Source organism: Cavia porcellus, unplaced genomic scaffold (genome assembly GCF_034190915.1).
Source record: "Cavia porcellus strain 051 isolate PalLab524CR breed Dunkin Hartley unplaced genomic scaffold, mCavPor4.1 scaffold_24, whole genome shotgun sequence".
Taxonomy (NCBI): Eukaryota; Metazoa; Chordata; class Mammalia; order Rodentia; family Caviidae; genus Cavia; species Cavia porcellus.
Window position 1 is genome coordinate 58,473,660 of NW_026947507.1, and position 22,510 is coordinate 58,496,169.

Genomic DNA, 22,510 nt, shown 5'->3' on the forward strand with positions numbered 1-22,510 from the left:
ATGTAGGATGGATAAAAGCACCACGGGGTGGTGAGCATGGGGAGCTCAGGAAACATGTAGTTTCAAGGTAGGATAGCTTTCTGTAAAACATCGCTGGGTGGTGCGCATTTTTTGAGTGTGTAAGATTACATTCACTAGTAGGAGTGAGAAAAGTATCACGGGGAGGTGTGAATCAAAAGAACTGAATAGGAATGGCAGTGAGTGGCTATCTAGGATGGAGAAAAGCACCACGTGGTGGTCAGCATGGGGAGGTTAGGAAACATGCAGTGGCAATGTAGCATAGGTTTCTGAAAAACATCGCGGGGTGTTTCGCATTGATGGGTTTCTAACATTATATTCACTAGTAGGAGTGAGAAAAACATCACGGGGTGGTGTTAATCGGAGGGTCAGAATAAGTTTAGGCAGTGAATAGAAATGTAGGATGGAGAAAAGCACCACGGGGTGGTTCAGCATGGGAAGGTCAGGAAACATGCAGTGGCAATGTACGATTGGTTTCTGAAAAACATCGCGGGGTTGTGCGCATTGTATGGGTGTGTAAGATTAAATTCACTAGTAGGAGTGACAAAAACATCACGGGATTGTGTGAATCGGATGGTCTGAATTAGGATAGGCCATGAGTTGCAATGTAGGATGGGGAAAAGTATCACGGGGTGGTCAGCATGGGGAGGTCAGGAAACATGCAGTGGCAATGTAGGATAGGTTTCTGAAAAACGTTGCGGGGTCGTGCGCATTTTATAGATATGTAACATTACATTCACCAGTAGGAGTGAGAAAAACATCACGGGGTGGTGTGAATCGGAGGGTCTGAATAAGGATAGGCAGTGAGTGGCAATGTAGGATGGAGAAGAGCACCACGGGGTGGTCAGCAAGGGGAGGTCAGGAAACATGCAGTGGCAATGTAGGATAGATTTGTGAAAAAAATCGCGGGTGGTGCGCATTGTATGGGTGTGTAACATTACATTCACTAGTAGGAGTGAGAAAATCATCACGGGGTGGTGTGAATCGGAGGGTCTGAATTAGGATAGGCAGTGAGTGTCAAAGTAGGATGGAGAAAAGCACCACGGGATGGTCAGCATGGGGAGTTCAGGAAACATGCAGTAGCAACTTAGGATAGGTTTCTGAAAAACATCTCGTGGTAGTGCGCATTGTATGGGTGTGTAACATTACATTCACTAGTAGGAGTGCGAAAAACATCACGGGGTGGTGTGAATTGGAGGGTCTGAATTAGGATAGGCTGTGAGTTGCAATGGAGGATGGAGAAAAGCACCACGGGGTGGTCAGAATGGGGAGGTCAGGAAACATGCAGTGGCAATGTAGAATATGTTTTGAAAGTCATCGCTGGGTGGTGTGCTTTGTATGGGTGTGTAACATTACATTCACTAGTAGGAGTGAGAAAAACATCACGGGGAGGTATGAATCAAAAGATCTGAATAGGATAGGCAGTGAGTGGCTATCTAGGATGGAGAAAAGCACCACGGGGTGGTCAGCATGGGGAGGTCAGGAAACATGCAGTGGCAATGTAAGATAGGTTTCTGAAAAACATTGCATGGTGTTGCGCATTGTATGGGATTCTAACATTACATTCACTAGTAGGAGTGAGAAAAACATCACGGGGTGGTGTGAATCGGAGGGTCTGAATAAGGTTAGGCAGTGAGTAGAAATGTAGGATGGAGAAAAGCACCACGGGGTGGTCAGCATGGGAAGGTCAGGAAACATGCAGTGGCAATGTACGATTGGTTTCTGAAAAACATCGCGGGGTGGTGTGCTTTGTATGGGTGTGTAACATTACATTCACTAGTAGGAGTGAGAAAAACATCACGGGGAGGTGGGAATCAAAAGATCTGAATAGGATAGGCAGTGAGTGACTATCTAGGATGGAAAAAAGCACCACGGGGTGGTCAGCATGGGGAGGTCAGGTAACATGCAGTGGCAATGTAGCATACGTTTCTGATAAACATCACGGGGTGGTGATCATTGTAAGGGTTTCTAACAGGCCATTCACAAGTAGGAGTGAGAAAAACATCAACTGGTGGTGTGAATAATAGAATCTGAATTAGGATAGGCAGTGAGTGGCAATGTAGGATGGAGAAAAGCACCACGGAGTGGTCAACATGGGGACGTCTTGAAACATGCAGTGGCAATGTAGGATAGGTTTCTGTAAAACATCTTGGGGTGGTGCGCATTGTAAGGGTGTGTAACATTACATTCACTATTGGAGTGAGAAAAACATCACTGGGTGGTGTGAATCATAGGATGTGAATTAGGATAGGGAGTGAGGTACAATCTAGGATGGAGAAAAGCACTAGGGAAGTGGTCAGCATGGGGAGGTCAGGAAACATGCAGTGGCAATGTAGGAGAGGTTTCTGAAAAACATCGTTGGGTCTTGCGCATTGTATTGGTGTGTAACATTACATTCACTAGTAGGTGTGAGAAAAACATCACGGGGTGGTGTGAATCGGATGGTCTGAATTAGGATAGGCAGTGAGTGGCAATTTAAGATGGAGAAAAGCCCCAGGGGTGGTCAGCATGGGGAGGTCAGGAAACATGCAGTGGCAATGTAGGATAGGTTTCTGAAAAACATCGTGGGGTCTTGCGCATTGTATGGGTGTGTAACATTACATTCACGAGTAGGTGTGAGAAAAACATCATGGGTTGGTTTGAATCGGAGGGTCTGAATTAGGATAGGCAGTGAGTGGCAATTTAGGATGGAGAAGAGCACCACTGGGTGGGCACCATGGGGAGTTCAGGAAACATGCAGTGGCAATATAGGATAGATTTCTTAAAAACATAGCGGGTGGTGCGCTTTGTATGGGTGTGTCACATTACATTCACTAGTAGGAGTGAGAAAACATCACGGGGTGGTGTGAATCGGAGGGTCTGAATAAGGTTAGGAAGTGAGTGGCAATGTAGGCTGGAGAAAAGCACCACGGGGTGGTCAGCATGGGGAGGCCAGGAAACATGTAGTGGCAATTTAGGATAGGTTTCTGAAGTACATGGCGGGGTGGTGCGCATTGTATGGGTGTGTAACATTACATTCACTAATAGGAGTGGGAAAAACATCATGGGGTGGTGTGAATCATAGGATGTGAATTAGGATAGGCAGTGAGTGACAATCTAGGATGGAGAAAAGCACTAGGGGGTGGTCAGCATGGGGAGGTCAGGAAACATTCATGGCAATGTAGGATAGGTTTCGGAAAAAAATCGCGGGTTGTGTGCATTGTATGGGTGTGTAACATTACATTCACTAGTAGGAGTGAGAAAAACATCACGGGGTGGTGTGAATCGGAGAGTGTGAATAAGGATAGGAACTGAGTGGCAATGTAGGATAGATAAAAGCACCACGGGGTGGTCAGCATGGGGAGCTCAGGAAACATGTAGTTTCAAGGTAGGATAGCTTTCTGAAAAACATCGCTGGGTGGTGCGCATTTTATGGGTGTGTAAGATTACATTCACTAGTAGGAGTGAGAAAAATATCACGGGGAGGTGTGAATCAAAAGAACTGAATAGGAATGGCAGTGAGTGGCTATCTAGGATGGAGAAAAGCACCACGGGGTGGTCAGCATGGGGAGGTCAGGAAACATGCAGTGGCAATGTAGGATAGCTTTCTGAAAAACATCGCGGGGTGTTTCGCATTGATGGGTTTCTAACATTACATTCACTAGTAGGAGTGAGAAAAACATCACGGGGTGGTGTGAATCGGAGGGTCTGAATAAGGTTAGGCAGTGAGTAGAAATGTAGGATGGAGAAAAGCACCACGGGGTGGTCAGCATGGGAAGGTCAGGAAACATGCAGTGGCAATGTACGATTGGTTTCTGAAAAACATCGCGGGGTGGTGTGCCTTGTATGGCTGTGTAAGATTACATTCACTAGTAGGAGTGAGAAAAACATCACGGGGTGGTGTGAATCGGATGGTCTGAATTAGGATAGGCCGTGAGTTGCAATGTAGGATGGGGAAAAGTATCACGGGGTGGTCAGCATGGGGAGGTCAGGTAACATGCAATGGCAATGTAGCATACGTTTCTGATAAACATCACGGGGTGGTGATCATTGTAAGGGTTTCTAACAGGCCATTCACAAGTAGGAGTGAGAAAAACATCACCTGGTGGTGTGAATCATAGGATCTGAATTAGGATAGGCAGTGAGTGGCAATGTAGGATGGAGAAAAGCACCACGGAGTGGTCAGCATGGGGACGTCTTGAAACATGCAGTGGCAATGTAGGATAGGTTTCTGTAAAACATCTTGGGGTGGTGCGCATTGTAAGGGTGTGTAACATTACATTCACTATTGGAGTGAGAAAAACATCACTGGGTGGTGTGAATCACAGGATGTGAATTAGGATAGGCAGTGAGTGACAATCTAGGATGGAGAAAAGCACTAGGGGGTGGTCAGCATGGGGAGGTCCGGAAACATGCATTGGCAATGTAGGATAGGTTTCTGAAAAACATCGTGGGGTCTTGCGCATTGTATTGGTGTGTAACATTACATTCACTAGTAGGTGTGAGTAAAACATCACGGGGTGGTGTGAATCGGTGGGTCTGAATTAGGATAGGCAGTGATTGGCAATTTAAGATGGAGAAAAGCCCCAGGGGTGGTCAGCATGGGGAGGTCAGGAAACATGCAGTGGCAATGTAGGATAGGTTTCTGAAAAACATCGTGGGGTCTTGCGCATTGTATGGGTGTGTAACATTACATTCACGAGTAGGAGTGAGAAAAACATCATGGGTTGGTTTGAATCGGAGGGTCTGAATTAGGATAGGCAGTGAGTGGCAATTTAGGATGGAGAAGAGCACCACTGGGTGGGCACCATGGGGAGTTCAGGAAACATGCAGTGGCAATATAGGATAGATTTCTTAAAAACATAGCGGGTGGTGCGCATTGTATGGGTGTGTCACATTACATTCACTAGTAGGAGTGAGAAAACATCACGGGGTGGTGTGAATCGGAGGGTCTGAATAAGGTTAGGAAGTGAGTGGCAATGTAGGCTGGAGAAAAGCACCACGGGGTGGTCAGCATGGGGAGGCCAGGAAACATGTAGTGGCAATTTAGGATAGGTATCTGAAGTACATGGCGGGGTGGTGCGCATTGTATGGGTGTGTAACATTACATTCACTAATAGGAGTGGGAAAAACATCATGGGGTGGTGTGAATCATAGGATGTGAATTAGAATAGGCAGTGAGTGACAATCTAGGATGGAGAAAAGCACTAGGGGGTGGTCAGCATGGGAAGGTCAGGAAACATTCATGGCAATGTAGGATAGGTTTCGGAAAAAAATCGCGGGTGGTGTGCATTGTATGGGTGTGTAACATTACATTCACTAGTAGGAGTGAGAAAAACATCACGGGGTGGTGTGAATCGGAGAGTGTGAATAAGGATAGGAAGTGAGTGGCAATGTAGGATGGATAAAAGCACCACGGGGTGGTGAGCATGGGGAGCTCAGGAAACATGTAGTTTCAAGGTAGGATAGCTTTCTGTAAAACATCGCTGGGTGGTGCGCATTTTTTGAGTGTGTAAGATTACATTCACTAGTAGGAGTGAGAAAAATATCACGGGGAGTTGTGAATCAAAAGAACTGAATAGGAATGGCAGTGAGTGGCTATCTAGGATGGAGAAAAGCACCACGTGGTGGTCAGCATGGGGAGGTTAGGAAACATGCAGTGGCAATGTAGCATAGGTTTCTGAAAAACATCGCGGGGTGTTTCGCATTGATGGGTTTCTAACATTATATTCACTAGTAGGAGTGAGAAAAACATCACGGGGTGGTGTGAATCGGAGGGTCAGAATAAGGTTAGGCAGTGAGTAGAAATGTAGGATGGAGAAAAGCACCACGGGGTGGTTCAGCATGGGAAGGTCAGGAAACATGCAGTGGCAATGTACGATTGGTTTCTGAAAAACATTGCGGGGTTGTGCGCATTGTATGGGTGTGTAAGATTAAATTCACTAGTAGGAGTGACAAAAACATCACGGGATTGTGTGAATCGGATGGTCTGAATTAGGATAGGCCATGAGTTGCAATGTAGGATGGGGAAAAGTATCACGGGGTGGTCAGCATGGGGAGGTCAGGAAACATGCAGTGGCAATGTAGGATAGGTTTCTGAAAAACGTTGCGGGGTCGTGCGCATTGTATAGATGTGTAACATTACATTCACCAGTAGGAGTGAGAAAAACATCACGGGGTGGTGTGAATCGGAGGGTCTGAATAAGGATAGGCAGTGAGTGGCAATGTAGGATGGAGAAGAGCACCACGGGGTGGTCAGCAAGGGGAGGTCAGGAAACATGCAGTGGCAATGTAGGATAGATTTGTGAAAAAAGTCGCGGGTGGTGCGCATTGTATGGGTGTGTAACATTACATTCACTAGTAGGAGTGAGAAAATCATCACGGGGTGGTGTGAATCGGAGGGTCTGAATTAGGATAGGCAGTGAGTGTCAAAGTAGGATGGAGAAAAGCACCACGGGATGGTCAGCATGGGGAGTTCAGGAAACATGCAGTGGCAACTTAGGATAGGTTTCTGAAAAACATCTCGTGGTAGTGCGCATTGTATGGGTGTGTAACATTACATTCACTAGTAGGAGTGCGAAAAACATCACGGGGTGGTGTGAATCGGAGGGTCTGAATTAGGATAGGCTGTGAGTTGCAATGTAGGATGGAGAAAAGCACCACGGGGTGGTCAGAATGGGGAGGTCAGGAAACATACAGTGGCAATGTAGAATATGTTTTGAAAATCATCGCTGGGTGGTGTGCTTTGTATGGGTGTGTCACATTACATTCACTAGTACGAGTGAGAAAAACATCACGGGGAGGTATGAATCAAAAGATCTGAATAGGATAGGCAGTGAGTGGCTATCTAGGATGGAGAAAAGCACCACGGGGTGGTTCAGCATGGGAAGGTCAGGAAACATGCAGTGGCAATGTACGATTGGCTTCTGAAAAACATCGCGGGGTTGTGCGCATTGTATGGGTGTGTAAGATTAAATTCACTAGTAGGAGTGACAAAAACATCACGGGATTGTGTGAATCGGATGGTATGAATTAGGATAGGCCATGAGTTGCAATGTAGGATGGGGAAAAGTATCATGGGGTGGTCAGCATATGGAGGTCAGGAAACATGCAGTGGCAATGTAGGATAGGTTTCTGAAAAACGTTGCGGGGTCGTGCGCATTGTATAGATGTGTAACATTACATTCACCAGTAGGAGTGAGAAAAACATCACGGGGTGGTGTGAATCGGAGGGTCTGAATAAGGATAGGCAGTGAGTGGCAATGTAGGATGGAGAAGAGCACCACGGGGTGGTCAGCAAGGGGAGGTCAGGAAACATGCAGTGGCAATGTAGGATAGATTTGTGAAAATAATCGCGGGTGGAGCGCATTGTATGGGTGTGTAACATTACATTCACTAGTAGGAGTGAGAAAAACATCACGGGGTGGTGTGAATCGGAGGGTCTGAATTAGGATAGGCAGTGAGTGTCAAAGTAGGATGGAGAAAAGCACCATGGGATGGTCAGCATGGGGAGTTCAGGAACATGCATTGGCAACTTAGGATAGGTTTCTGAAAAACATCTCGGGGTAGTGCGCATTGTATGGGTGTGTAACATTACATTCACTAGTAGGAGTGCGAAAAACATCACGGGGTGGTGTGAATCGGAGGGTCTGAATTAGGATAGGCTGTGAGTTGCAATGTAGGATGGAGAAAAGCACCACGGGGTGGTCAGAATGGGGAGGTCAGGAAACATGCAGTGGCAATGTAGAATATGTTTTGAAAATCATCGCTGGGTGGTGTGCTTTGTATGGGTGTGTAACATTACATTCACTAGTACGAGTGAGAAAAACATCACGGGGAGGTATGAATCAAAAGATCTGAATAGGATAGGCAGTGAGTGGCTATCTAGGATGGAGAAAAGCACCACGGGGTGGTTCAGCATGGGAAGGTCAGGAAACATGCAGTGGCAATGTACGATTGGTTTCTGAAAAACATCGCGGGGTTGTGCGCATTGTATGGGTGTGTAAGATTAAATTCACTAGTAGGAGTGACAAAAACATCACGGGATTGTGTGAATCGGATGGTATGAATTAGGATAGGCCATGAGTTGCAATGTAGGATGGGGAAAAGTATCATGGGGTGGTCAGCATATGGAGGTCAGGAAACATGCAGTGGCAATGTAGGATAGGTTTCTGAAAAACGTTGCGGGGTCGTGCGCATTGTATAGATGTGTAACATTACATTCACCAGTAGGAGTGAGAAAAACATCACGGGGTGGTGTGAATCGGAGGGTCTGAATAAGGATAGGCAGTGAGTGGCAATGTAGGATGGAGAAGAGCACCACGGGGTGGTCAGCAAGGGGAGGTCAGGAAACATGCAGTGGCAATGTAGGATAGATTTGTGAAAAAAATCGCGGGTGGAGCGCATTGTATGGGTGTGTAACATTACATTCACTAGTAGGAGTGAGAAAAACATCACGGGGTGGTGTGAATCGGAGGGTCTGAATTAGGATAGGCAGTGAGTGTCAAAGTAGGATGGAGAAAAGCACCATGGGATGGTCAGCATGGGGAGTTCAGGAACATGCATTGGCAACTTAGGATAGGTTTCTGAAAAACATCTCGGGGTAGTGCGCATTGTATGGGTGTGTAACATTACATTCACTAGTAGGAGTGCGAAAAACATCACGGGGTGGTGTGAATCGGAGGGTCTGAATTAGGATAGGCTGTGAGTTGCAATGTAGGATGGAGAAAAGCACCACGGGGTGGTCAGAATGGGGAGGTCAGGAAACATGCAGTGGCAATGTAGAATATGTTTTGAAAATCATCGCTGGGTGGTGTGCTTTGTATGGGTGTGTAACATTACATTCACTAGTAGGAGTGAGAAAAACATCACGGGGAGGTGGGAATCAAAAGATCTGAATAGGATAGGCAGTGAGTGACTATCTAGGATGGAAAAAAGCACCACGGGGTGGTCAGCATGGGGAGGTCAGGAAACATGCAGTGGCAATGTAGGATAGGTTTCTGAAAAACTTCGCATGGTGTTGCGCATTGTATGGGTTTAAACATTACATTCACTAGTAGGAGTGAGAAAAACATCACGGGGTGGTGTGAATCGGAGGGTCTGAATAAGGTTAGGCAGTGAGTAGTAATGTAGGATGGAGAAAAGCACCACGGGGTGGTCAGCCTGGGAAGGTCAGGAAACATGCAGTGGCAATGTACGATTGGTTTCTGAAAAACATCGCGGGGTGGTGCGCATTGTATGGCTGTGTAAGATTACATTCACTAGTAGGAGTGAGAAAACACATCACGGGGTGGTGTGAATCGGATGGTCTGAATTAGGATAGGCCGTGAGTTGCAATGTAGGATGGGGAAAAGTATCACGGGGTGGTCAGCATGGGGAGGTCAGGTAACATGCAGTGGCAATGTACATACGTTTCTGATAAACATCACGGGGTGGTGATCATTGTAAGGGTTTCTAACAGGCCATTCACAAGTAGGAGTGAGAAAAACATCAACTGGTGGTGTGAATAATAGGATCTGAATTAGGATAGGCAGTGAGTGGCAATGTAGGATGGAGAAAAGCACCACGGAGTGGTCAACATGGGGACGTCTTGAAACATGCAGTGGCAATGTAGGATAGGTTTCTGTAAAACATCTTGGGGTGGTGCGCATTGTAAGGGTGTGTAACATTACATTCACTATTGGAGTGAGAAAAACATCACTGGGTGGTGTGAATCATAGGATGTGAATTAGGATAGGGAGTGAGGTACAATCTAGGATGGAGAAAAGCACTAGGGAAGTGGTCAGCATGGGGAGGTCAGGAAACATGCAGTGGCAATGTAGGAGAGGTTTCTGAAAAACATCGTTGGGTCTTGCGCATTGTATTGGTGTGTAACATTACATTCACTAGTAGGTGTGAGAAAAACATCTTGGGGTGGTGTGAATCGGTGGGTCTGAATTAGGATAGGCAGTGAGTGGCAATTTAAGATGGAGAAAAGCCCCAGGGGTGGTCAGCATGGGGAGGTCAGGAAACATGCAGTGGCAATGTAGGATAGGTTTCTGAAAAACATCGTGGGGTCTTGCGCATTGTATGGGTGTGTAACATTACATTCACGAGTAGGTGTGAGAAAATCATCATGGGTTGGTTTGAATCGGAGGGTCTGAATTAGGATAGGCAGTGAGTGGCAATTTAGGATGGAGAAGAGCACCACTGGGTGGGCACCATGGGGAGTTCAGGAAACATGCAGTGGCAATATAGGATAGATTTCTTAAAAACATAGCGGGTGGTGCGCATTGTATGGGTGTGTCACATTACATTCACTAGTAGGAGTGAGAAAACATCACGGGGTGGTGTGAATCGGAGGGTCTGAATAAGGTTAGGAAGTGAGTGGCAATGTAGGCTGGAGAAAAGCACCACGGGGTGGTCAGCATGGGGAGGCCAGGAAACATGTAGTGGCAATTTAGGATAGGTTTCCGAAGTACATGGCGGGGTGGTGCGCATTGTATGGGTGTGTAACATTACATTCACTAATAGGAGTGGGAAAAACATCATGGGGTGGTGTGAATCATAGGATGTGAATTAGGATAGGCAGTGAGTGACAATCTAGGATGGAGAAAAGCACTAGGGGGTGGTCAGCATGGGGAGGTCAGGAAACATTCATGGCAATGTAGGATAGGTTTCGGAAAAAAATCGCGGGTTGTGTGCATTGTATGGGTGTGTAACATTACATTCACTAGTAGGAGTGAGAAAAACATCACGGGGTGGTGTGAATCGGAGAGTGTGAATAAGGATAGGAACTGAGTGGCAATGTAGGATGGATAAAAGCACCACGGGTTGGTCAGCATGGGGAGCTCAGGAAACATGTAGTTTCAAGGTAGGATAGCTTTCTGAAAAACATCGCTGGGTGGTGCGCATTTTATGGGTGTGTAAGATTACATTCACTAGTAGGAGTGAGAAAAATATCACGGGGAGGTGTGAATCAAAAGAACTGAATAGGAATGGCAGTGAGTGGCTATCTAGGAGGGAGAAAATCACCACGGGGTGGTCAGCATGGGGAGGTCAGGAAACATGCAGTGGCAATGTAGGATAGCTTTCTGAAAAACATCGCGGGGTGTTTCGCATTGATGGGTTTCTAACATTACATTCACTAGTAGGAGTGAGAAAAACATCACGGGGTGGTGTGAATCGGAGGGTCTGAATAAGGTTAGGCAGTGAGTAGAAATGTAGGATGGAGAAAAGCACCACGGGGTGGTCAGCATGGGAAGGTCAGGAAACATGCAGTGGCAATGTACGATTGGTTTCTGAAAAACATCGCGGGGTGGTGCGCATTGTATGGGTGTGTAAGATTACATTCACTAATAGGAGTGAGAAAAACATCATGGGGTGGTGTGAATCGGATGGTCTGAATTAGGATAGGCCGTGAGTTGCAATGTAGGATGGGGAAAAGTATCACGGGGTGGTCATCATGGGGAGGTCAGGTAACATGCAGTGGCAATGTAGCATAGGTTTCTGATAAACATCACGGGGTGGTGATCATTGTAAGGATTTCTAACAGGCCATTCACAAGTAGGAGTGAGAAAAACATCACGGGGTGGTGTGAATCATAGGATCTGAGTTAGGATAGGCCGTGAGTGGCAATGTAGGATGGAAAAAAGCACCACGGAGTGGTCAGCATGGGGACATCTGGAAACATGCAGTGGCAATGTAGGATAGGTTTCTGTAAAACATCTTGGGGTGGTGCGCATTGTAAGGGTGTGTAACATTACATTCACTATTGGAGTGAGAAAAACATCACTGGGTGGTGTGAATCATAGGATGTGAATTAGGATAGGCAGTGAGGTACAATCTAGGATGGCGAAAAGCACTAGGGGGTGGTCAGCATGGGGAGGTCAGGAAACATGCAGTGGCAATGTAGGAGAGGTTTCTGAAAAGCATCGTGGGGTCTTGCGCATTGTATTGGTGTGTAACATTACATTCACTAGTAGGTGTGAGAAAAACATCACGGGGTGGTGTGAATCGGTGGGTCTGAATTAGGATAGGCAGTGAGTGGCAATTTAGGATGGAGAAAAGCCCCAGGGGTGGTCAGCATGGGGAGGTCAGGAAACATGCAGTGGCAATGTAGGATAGGTTTCTGAAAAACATCGTTGGGTCTTGCGCATTGTAAGGGTGTGTAACATTACATTCACTAGTAGGTGTGAGAAAAACATCACGGGTTAGTTTGAATCGGAGGGTCTGAATTAGGATAGGCAGTGAGTGGCAATGTAGGATGGAGAAGAGCACCACTGGGTGGGCACCATGGGGAGATCAGGAAACATGCAGTGGCAATGTAGGATAGATTTTTTAAAAACATAGCTGGTGGTGCGCATTGTATGGGTGTGTAACATTTCATTCACTAGTAGGAGTGAGAAAACATCACGGGGTGGTGTGAATCGGAGGGTCTGAATAAGGTTAGGAAGTGAGTGACAATCTAGGATGGGGAAAAGCACTAGGGGGTGGTCAGCATGGGGAGGTCAGGAAACATCCAGTGGCAATGTAGGATAGGTTTCTCAAAAAAATCGCGGGTTGTGTGCATTGTATGGGTGTGTAACATTACATTCACTAGTAGAAGTGAGAATAAAATCACGGCTTGGTGTGAATTCCAGAGTGTGAATAAGGATAGGAAGTAAGTGGAAATGTAGGATGGAGAAAAGCACCACCGGGTGGTCAGCATGGGGAGCTCAGGGTACATGCAGTGGCAATGTAGGATAGGTTTCTGAAAAACATCGCGGGGTGGTGCGCATTGTATGGGTTTGTAACATTGTATTTACTACTATGAGTGAGAAAAACATCACGGGGTGGTGTGAATCGGAGGGTCTGAATTAGTATAGGCAGTGAGTGGCAATGTAGGATGGAGAAAAGCACCACGGAGTGGTCAGCATAGGGAGGTCAGGAAACATGCAGTGGCAATGTAGAATAGGTTTTTAAAATCATCGCTGGGTGGTGCGCATTGTATGGTTTCTAACATTACATTCACTAGTAGGAGTGAGAAAAACACGGGGTTGTGTGAATCATAGGATCTGAATTAGGAAAGGCAGTTAGTAGCAATGTAGGATGGAGATAAGCACCACGGGGTGTTCAGCATGGGGAGGTCAGGAAACATGCAGTGGCAATGTTGGATAGGTTTCTGAAAAACGTCTCGGGGTGGTGTGCTTTGTATGGGTGTGTAACATTACATTCACTTGTAGGAGTGAGAAAAACATCACGGGGAGGTGTGAATCAATAGATCTGAAAAGGATAGGCAGTGAGTGGCTATCTAGGATGGAGAAAAGCACCACGGGGTGGTCAGCATGGGGAGGTCAGGAAACATGCAGTTGCAATGTAGGATAGGTTTCTGAAAAACATCGCGGGGTGTTGTGCATTGTATGGGTTTCTAACATTACATTCACTAGTAGGAGTGAGAAAAACATCACGGGGTGGTGTGAATCGGAGGGTCTGAATAAGGTTAGGCAGTGAGTAGAAATGTAGGATGGAGAAAAGCACCACGGGGTGGTCAGCATGGGAAGGTCAGGAAACATGCAGTGGCAATGTACGATTGGTTTCTGAAAAACATCGCGGGGTGGTGCGCATTGTATGGGTGTGTAAGATTACATTCACTAATAGGAGTGAGAAAAACATCATGGGGTGGTGTGAATCGGATAGTCTGAATTAGGATAGGCCGTGAGTTGCAATGTAGGATGGGGAAAAGTATCACGGGGTGGTCATCATGGGGAGGTCAGGTAACATGCAGTGGCAATGTAGCATAGGTTTCTGATAAACATCACGGGGTGGTGATCATTGTAAGGGTTTCTAACAGGCCATTCACAAGTAGGAGTGAGAAAAACATCACGGGGTGGTGTGAATCATAGGATCTGAATTAGGATAGGCCGTGAGTGGCAATGTAGGATGGAGAAAAGCACCACGGAGTGGTCAGCATGGGGACGTCTGGAAACATGCAGTGGCAATGTAGGATAGGTTTCTGTAAAACATCTTGGGGTGGTGCGCATTGTAAGGGTGTGTAACATTACATTCACTATTGGAGTGAGAAAAACATCACTGGGTGGTGTGAATCATAGGATGTGAATTAGGATAGGCAGTGAGGTACAATCTAGGATGGAGAAAAGCACTAGGGGGTGGTCAGCATGGGGAGGTCAGGAAACATGCAGTAGCAATGTAGGAGAGGTTTCTGAAAAACATCGTGGGGTCTTGCGCATTGTATTGGTGTGTAACATTGCATTCACTAGTAGGTGTGAGAAAAACATCACGGGGTGGTGTGAATCGGTGGGTCTGAATTAGGATAGGCAGTGAGTGGCAATTTAGGATGGAGAAAAGCCCCAGGGGTGGTCAGCATGGGGAGGTCAGGAAACATGCAGTGGCAATGTAGGATAGGTTTCTGAAAAACATCGTTGGGTCTTGCGCATTGTATGGGTGTGTAACATTATATTCACTAGTAGGTGTGAGAAAAACATCACGGGTTAGTTTGAATCGGAGGGTCTGAATTAGGATAGGCAGTGAGTGGCAATGTAGGATGGAGAAGAGCACCACTGGGTGGGCCCCATGGGGAGATCAGGAAACATGCAGTGGCAATGTAGGATAGGTTTCTGAAAAACATCGCGGGGTGGTGCACATTGTATGGGTGTGTCACATTTCATTCACTAGTAGGAGTGAGAAAACATCACGGGGTGGTGTGAATCGGAGGGTCTGAATAAGGTTAGGAAGTGAGTGGCAATGTAGGCTGGAGAAAAGCACCACGGGGTGGTCAGCATGGGGAGGTCAGGAAACATGTAGTGGCAATTTAGGATAGGTTTCTGAAGTACATGGCGGGGTGGTGCGCATTGTATGGGTGTGTAACATTACATTCACTAATAGGAGTGGGAAAAACATCATGGGGTGGTGTGAATCATAGGATGTGAATTAAGATAGGCAGTGAGTGACAATCTAGGATGGAGAAAAGCACTAGGGGGTGGTCAGCATGGGGAGGTCAGGAAACATCCAGTGGCAATGTAGGATAGGTTTCTGAAAAAAATCGCGGGTTGTGTGCATTGTATGGGTGTGTAACATTACATTCACTAGTAGAAGTGAGAATAAAATCACGGCTTGGTGTGAATTCCAGAGTGTGAATAAGAATAGGAAGTGAGTGGAAATGTAGGATGGAGAAAAGCACCACCGGGTGGTCAGCATGGGGAGCTCAGGGTACATGCAGTGGCAATGTAGGATAGGTTTCTGAAAAACATCGCGGGGTGGTGCGCATTGTATGGGTTTGTAACCTTGCATTTACTACTAGGAGTGAGAAAAACATCTATGGGTGGTGTGAATCGGAGGGTCTGAATTAGGATAGGCACTGAGTGGCAATGTAGGATGGAGAAAAGCACCACGGGGTGGTCAGCATAGGGAGGTCAGGAAACATGCAGTGGCAATGTAGAATAGGTTTTTAAAATCATCGCTGGGTGGTGCGCATTGTATGGTTTCTAACATTACATTCACTAGTAGGAGTGAGAAAAACACGGGGTTGTGTGAATCATAGGATCTGAATTAGGAAAGGCAGTTAGTAGCAATGTAGGATGGAGATAAGCACCACGGGGTGGTCAGCATGGGGAGGTCAGGAAACATGCAGTGGCAATGTTGGATAGGTTTCTGAAAAACGTCTCGGGGTGGTGTGCTTTGTATGGGTGTGTAACATTACATTCACTTGTAGGAGTGAGAAAAACATCACGGGGAGGTGTGAATCAATAGATCTGAAAAGGATAGGCAGTGAGTGGCTATCTAGGATGGAGAAAAGCACCACGGGGTGGTCAGCATGGGGAGGTCAGGAAACATGCAGTTGCAATGTAGGATAGGTTTCTGAAAAACATCGTGGGGTGTTGTGCATTGTATGGGTTTCTAACATTACATTCACTAGTAGGAGTGAGAAAAACATCACGGGGTGGTGTGAATCGGAGGGTCTGAATAAGGTTAGGCAGTGAGTAGAAATGTAGGATGGAGAAAAGCACCACGGGGTGGTCAGCATGGGAAGGTCAGGAAACATGCAGTGGCAATGTACGATTGGTTTCTGAAAAACATCGCGGGGTGGTGCGCATTGTATGGGTGTGTAAGATTACATTCACTAATAGGAGTGAGAAAAACATCATGGGGTGGTGTGAATCGGATGGTCTGAATTAGGATAGGCCGTGAGTTGCAATGTAGGATGGGGAAAAGTATCACGGGGTGGTCATCATGGCGAGGTCAGGTAACATGCAGTGGCAATGTAGCATAGGTTTCTGATAAACATCACGGGGTGGTGATCATTGTAAGGTTTTCTAACAGGCCATTCACAAGTAGGAGTGAGAAAAGCATCATGGGGTGGTGTGAATCATAGGATCTGAATTAGGATAGGCCGTGAGTGGCAATGTAGGATGGAGAAAAGCACCACGGAGTGGTCAGCATGGGGACGTCTGGAAACATGCAGTGGCAATGTAGGATAGGTTTCTGTAAAACATCTTGGGGTGGTGCGCATTGTAAGGGTGTGTAACATTACATTCACTATTGGAGTGAGAAAAACATCACTGGGTGGTGTGAATCATAGGATGTGAATTAGGATAGGCAGTGAGGTACAATCTAGGATGGAGAAAAGCACTAGGGGGTGGTCAGCATGGGGAGGTCAGGAAACATGCAGTGGCAATGTAGGAGAGGTTTCTGAAAAACATCGTGGGGTCTTGCGCATTGTATTGGTGTGTAACATTACATTCACTAGTAGGTGTGAGAAAAACATCACGGGGTGGTGTGAATCGGTGGGTCTGAATAGGGATAGGCAGTGAGTGGCAATTTAGGATGGAGAAAAGCCCCAGGGGTGGTCAGCATGGGGAGGTCAGGAAACATGCAGTGGCAATGTAGGATAGGTTTCTGAAAAACATCGTTGGGTCTTGCGCATTGTATGGGTGTGTAACATTACATTCACTAGTAGGTGTGAGAAAAACATCACGGGTTAGTTTGAATCGGATGGTCTGAATTAGGATAGGCAGTGAGTGGCAATGTAGGATGGAGAAGAGCACCACTGGGTGGGCCCCATGGGGAGATCAGGAAACATGCAGTGGCAATGTAGGATAGATTTCTTAAAAACATAGCGGGTGGTGCGCATTGTATGGGTGTGTCACATTTCATTCACTAGTAGGAGTGAGAAAACATCACGGGGTGGTGTGAATCGGAGGGTCTGGATAAGGTTAGGAAGTGAGTGGCAATGTAGGCTGGAGAAAAGCACCACGGGGTGGTCAGCATGGGGAGGTCAGGAAACATGTAGTGGCAATTTAGGATAGGTTTCTGAAGTACATGGCGGGGTGGTGCGCATTGTATGGGTGTGTAACATTACATTCACTAATAGGAGTGGGAAAAACATCATGGGGTGGTGTGAATCATAGGATGTGAATTAAGATAGGCAGTGAGTGACAATCTAGGATGGAGAAAAGCACTAGGGGGTGGTCAGCATGGGGAGGTCAGGAAACATCCAGTGGCAATGTAGGATAGGTTTCTGAAAAAAATCGCGGGTTGTGTGCATTGTATGGGTGTGTAACATTACATTCACTAGTAGAAGTGAGAATAAAATCACGGCTTGGTGTGAATTCCAGAGTGTGAATAAGAATAGGAAGTGAGTGGAAATGTAGGATGGAGAAAAGCACCACCGGGTGGTCAGCATGGGGAGCTCAGGGTACATGCAGTGGCAATGTAGGATAGGTTTCTGAAAAACATCGCGGGGTGGTGCGCATTGTATGGGTTTGTAACCTTGCATTTACTACTAGGAGTGAGAAAAACATCACTGGGTGGTGTGAATCGGAGGGTCTGAATTAGGATAGGCAGTGAGTGGCAATGTAGGATGGAGAAAAGCACCACGGGGTGGTCAGCATAGGGAGGTCAGGAAACATGCAGTGGCAATGTAGAATAGGTTTTTAAAATCATCGCTGGGTGGTGCGCATTGTATGGTTTCTAACATTACATTCACTAGTAGGAGTGAGAAAAACACGGGGTTGTGTGAATCATAGGATCTGAATTAGGAAAGGCAGTTAGTAGCAATGTAGGATGGAGATAAGCACCACGGGGTGGTCAGCATGGGGAGGTCAGGAAACATGCAGTGGCAATGTTGGATAGGTTTCTGAAAAACGTCTCGGGGTGGTGTGCTTTGTATGGGTGTGTAACATTACATTCACTTGTAGGAGTGAGAAAAACATCACGGGGAGGTGTGAATCAATAGATCTGAAAAGGATAGGCAGTGAGTGGCTATCTAGGATGGAGAAAAGCACCACGGGGTGGTCAGCATGGGGAGGTCAGGAAACATGCAGTTGCAATGTAGGATAGGTTTCTGAAAAACATCGTGGGGTGTTGTGCATTGTATGGGTTTCTAACATTACATTCACTAGTAGGAGTGAGAAAAACATCACGGGGTGGTGTGAATCGGAGGGTCTGAATAAGGTTAGGCAGTGAGTAGAAATGTAGGATGGAGAAAAGCACCACGGGGTGGTCAGCATGGGAAGGTCAGGAAACATGCAGTGGCAATGTACGATTGGTTTCTGAAAAACATCGCGGGGTGGTGCGCATTGTATGGGTGTGTAAGATTACATTCACTAATAGGAGTGAGAAAAACATCATGGGGTGGTGTGAATCGGATGGTCTGAATTAGGATAGGCCGTGAGTTGCAATGTAGGATGGGGAAAAGTATCACGGGGTGGTCATCATGGCGAGGTCAGGTAACATGCAGTGGCAATGTAGCATAGGTTTCTGATAAACATCACGGGGTGGTGATCATTGTAAGGTTTTCTAACAGGCCATTCACAAGTAGGAGTGAGAAAAGCATCACGGGGTGGTGTGAATCATAGGATCTGAATTAGGATAGGCCGTGAGTGGCAATGTAGGATGGAGAAAAGCACCACGGAGTGGTCAGCATGGGGACGTCTGGAAACATGCAGTGGCAATGTAGGATAGGTTTCTGTAAAACATCTTGGGGTGGTGCGCATTGTAAGGGTGTGTAACATTACATTCACTATTGGAGTGAGAAAAACATCACTGGGTGGTGTGAATCATAGGATGTGAATTAGGATAGGCAGTGAGGTACAATCTAGGATGGAGAAAAGCACTAGGGGGTGGTCAGCATGGGGAGGTCAGGAAACATGCAGTGGCAATGTAGGAGAGGTTTCTGAAAAACATCGTGGGGTCTTGCGCATTGTATTGGTGTGTAACATTACATTCACTAGTAGGTGTGAGAAAAACATCACGGGGTGGTGTGAATCGGTGGGTCTGAATTAGGATAGGCAGTGAGTGGCAATTTAGGATGGAGAAAAGCCCCAGGGGTGGTCAGCATGGGGAGGTCAGGAAACATGCAGTGGCAATGTAGGATAGGTTTCTGAAAAACATCGTTGGGTCTTGCGCATTGTATGGGTGTGTAACATTACATTCACTAGTAGGTGTGAGAAAAACATCACGGGTTAGTTTGAATCGGAGGGTCTGAATTAGGATAGGCAGTGAGTGGCAATGTAGGATGGAGAAGAGCACCACTGGGTGGGCCCAATGGGGAGATCAGGAAACATGCAGTGGCAATGTAGGATAGATTTCTTAAAAACATAGCGGGTGGTGCGCATTGTATGGGTGTGTCACATTTCATTCACTAGTAGGAGTGAGAAAACATCACGGGGTGGTGTGAATCGGAGGGTCTGGATAAGGTTAGGAAGTGAGTGGCAATGTAGGCTGGAGAAAAGCACCACGGGGTGGTCAGCATGGGGAGGTCAGGAAACATGTAGTGGCAATTTAGGATAGGTTTCTGAAGTACATGGCGGGGTGGTGCGCATTGTATGGGTGTGTAACATTACATTCACTAATAGGAGTGTGAAAAACATCATGGGGTGGTGTGAATCATAGGATGTGAATTAAGATAGGCAGTGAGTGACAATCTAGGATGGAGAAAAGCACTAGGGGGTGGTCAGCATGGGGAGGTCAGGAAACATCCAGTGGCAATGTAGGATAGGTTTCTGAAAAAAATCGCGGGTTGTGTGCATTGTATGGGTGTGTAACATTACATTCACTAGTAGAAGTGAGAATAAAATCACGGCTTGGTGTGAATTCCAGAGTGTGAATAAGGATAGGAAGTGAGTGGAAATGTAGGATGGAGAAAAGCACCACCGGGTGGTCAGCATGGGGAGCTCAGGGTACATGCAGTGGCAATGTAGGATAGGTTTCTGAAAAACATCGCGGGGTGGTGCGCATTGTATGGGTTTGTAACATTGCATTTACTACTAGGAGTGAGAAAAACATCACGGGGTGGTGTGAATCGGAGGGTCTGAATTAGGATAGGCAGTGAGTGGCAATGTAGGATGGAGAAAAGCACCACGGGGTGGTCAGCATAGGGAGGTCAGGAAACATGCAGTGGCAATGTAGAATAGGTTTTTAAAATCATCGCTGGGTGGTGCGTATTGTATGGTTTCTAACATTACATTCACTAGTAGGAGTGAGAAAAACACGGGGTTGTGTGAATCATAGGATCTGAATTAGGAAAGGCAGTTAGTAGCAATGTAGGATGGAGATAAGCACCACGGGGTGTTCAGCATGGGGAAGTCAGGAAACATGCAGTGGCAATGTTGGATAGGTTTCTGAAAAACGTCTCGGGGTGGTGTGCTTTGTATGGGTGTGTAACATTACATTCACTTGTAGGAGTGAGAAAAACATCACGGGGAGGTGTGAATCAATAGATCTGAAAAGGATAGGCAGTGAGTGGCTATCTAGGATGGAGAAAAGCACCACGGGGTGGTCAGCATGGGGAGGTCAGGAAACATGCAGTTGCAATGTAGGATAGGTTTCTGAAAAACATCGCGGGGTGTTGTGCATTGTATGGGTTTCTAACATTACATTCACTAGTAGGAGTGAGAAAAACATCACGGGGTGGTGTGAATCCCAGGGTCTGAATAAGGTTAGGCAGTGAGTAGAAATGTAGGATGGAGAAAAGCACCACGGGGTGGTCAGCATGGGAAGGTCAGGAAACATGCAGTGGCAATGTACGATTGGTTTCTGAAAAACATCGCGGGGTGGTGCGCATTGTATGGGTGTGTAAGATTACATTCACTAATAGGAGTGAGAAAAACATCATGGGGTGGTGTGAATCGGATGGTCTGAATTAGGATAGGCCGTGAGTTGCAATGTAGGATGGGGAAAAGTATCACGGGGTGGTCATCATGGGGAGGTCAGGTAACATGCAGTGGCAATGTAGCATAGGTTTCTGATAAACATCACGGGGTGGTGATCATTGTAAGGGTTTCTAACAGGCCATTCACAAGTAGGAGTGAGAAAAACATCACGGGGTGGTGTGAATCATAGGATCTGAATTAGGATAGGCCGTGAGTGGCAATGTAGGATGGAGAAAAGCACCACGGAGTGGTCAGCATGGGGACGTCTGGAAACATGCAGTGGCAATGTAGGATAGGTTTCTGTAAAACATCTTGGGGTGATGCGCATTGTAAGGGTGTGTAACATTACATTCACTATTGGAGTGAGAAAAACATCACTGGGTGGTGTGAATCATAGGATGTGAATTAGGATAGGCAGTGAGGTACAATCTAGGATGGAGAAAAGCACTAGGGGGTGGTCAGCATGGGGAGGTCAGGAAACATGCAGTGGCAATGTAGGAGAGGATTCTGAAAAACATCGTGGGGTCTTGCGCATTGTATTGGTGTGTAACATTACATTCACTAGTAGGTGTGAGAAAAACATCACGGGGTGGTGTGAATCGGTGGGTCTGAATTAGGATAGGCAGTGAGTGGCAATTTAGGATGGAGAAAAGCCCCAGGGGTGGTCAGCATGGGGAGGTCAGGAAACATGCAGTGGCAATGTAGGATAGGTTTCTGAAAAACATCGTTGGGTCTTGCGCATTGTATGGGTGTGTAACATTACATTCACTAGTAGGTGTGAGAAAAACATCACGGGTTAGTTTGAATCGGAGGGTCTGAATTAGGATAGGCAGTGAGTGGCAATGTAGGATGGAGAAGAGCACCACTGGGTGGGCACCATGGTGAGATCAGGAAACATGCAGTGGCAATGTAGGATAGATTTCTTAAAAACATAGCGGGTGGTGCGCATTGTATGGGTGTGTCACATTTCATTCACTAGTAGGAGTGAGAAAACATCACGGGGTGGTGTGAATCGGAGGGTCTGAATAAGGTTAGGAAGTGAGTGGCAATGTAGGCTGGAGAAAAGCACCACGGGGTGGTCAGCATGGGTAGGTCAGGAAACATGTAGTGGCAATTTAGGATAGGTTTCTGAAGTACATGGCGGGGTGGTGCGCATTGTATGGGTGTGTAACATTACATTCACTAATAGGAGTGGGAAAAACATCATGGGGTGGTGTGAATCATAGGATGTGAATTAAGATAGGCAGTGAGTGACAATCTAGGATGGAGAAAAGCACTAGGGGGTGGTCAGCATGGGGAGGTCAGGAAACATCCAGTGGCAATGTAGGATAGGTTTCTGAAAAAAATCGCGGGTTGTGTGCATTGTATGGGTGTGTAACATTACA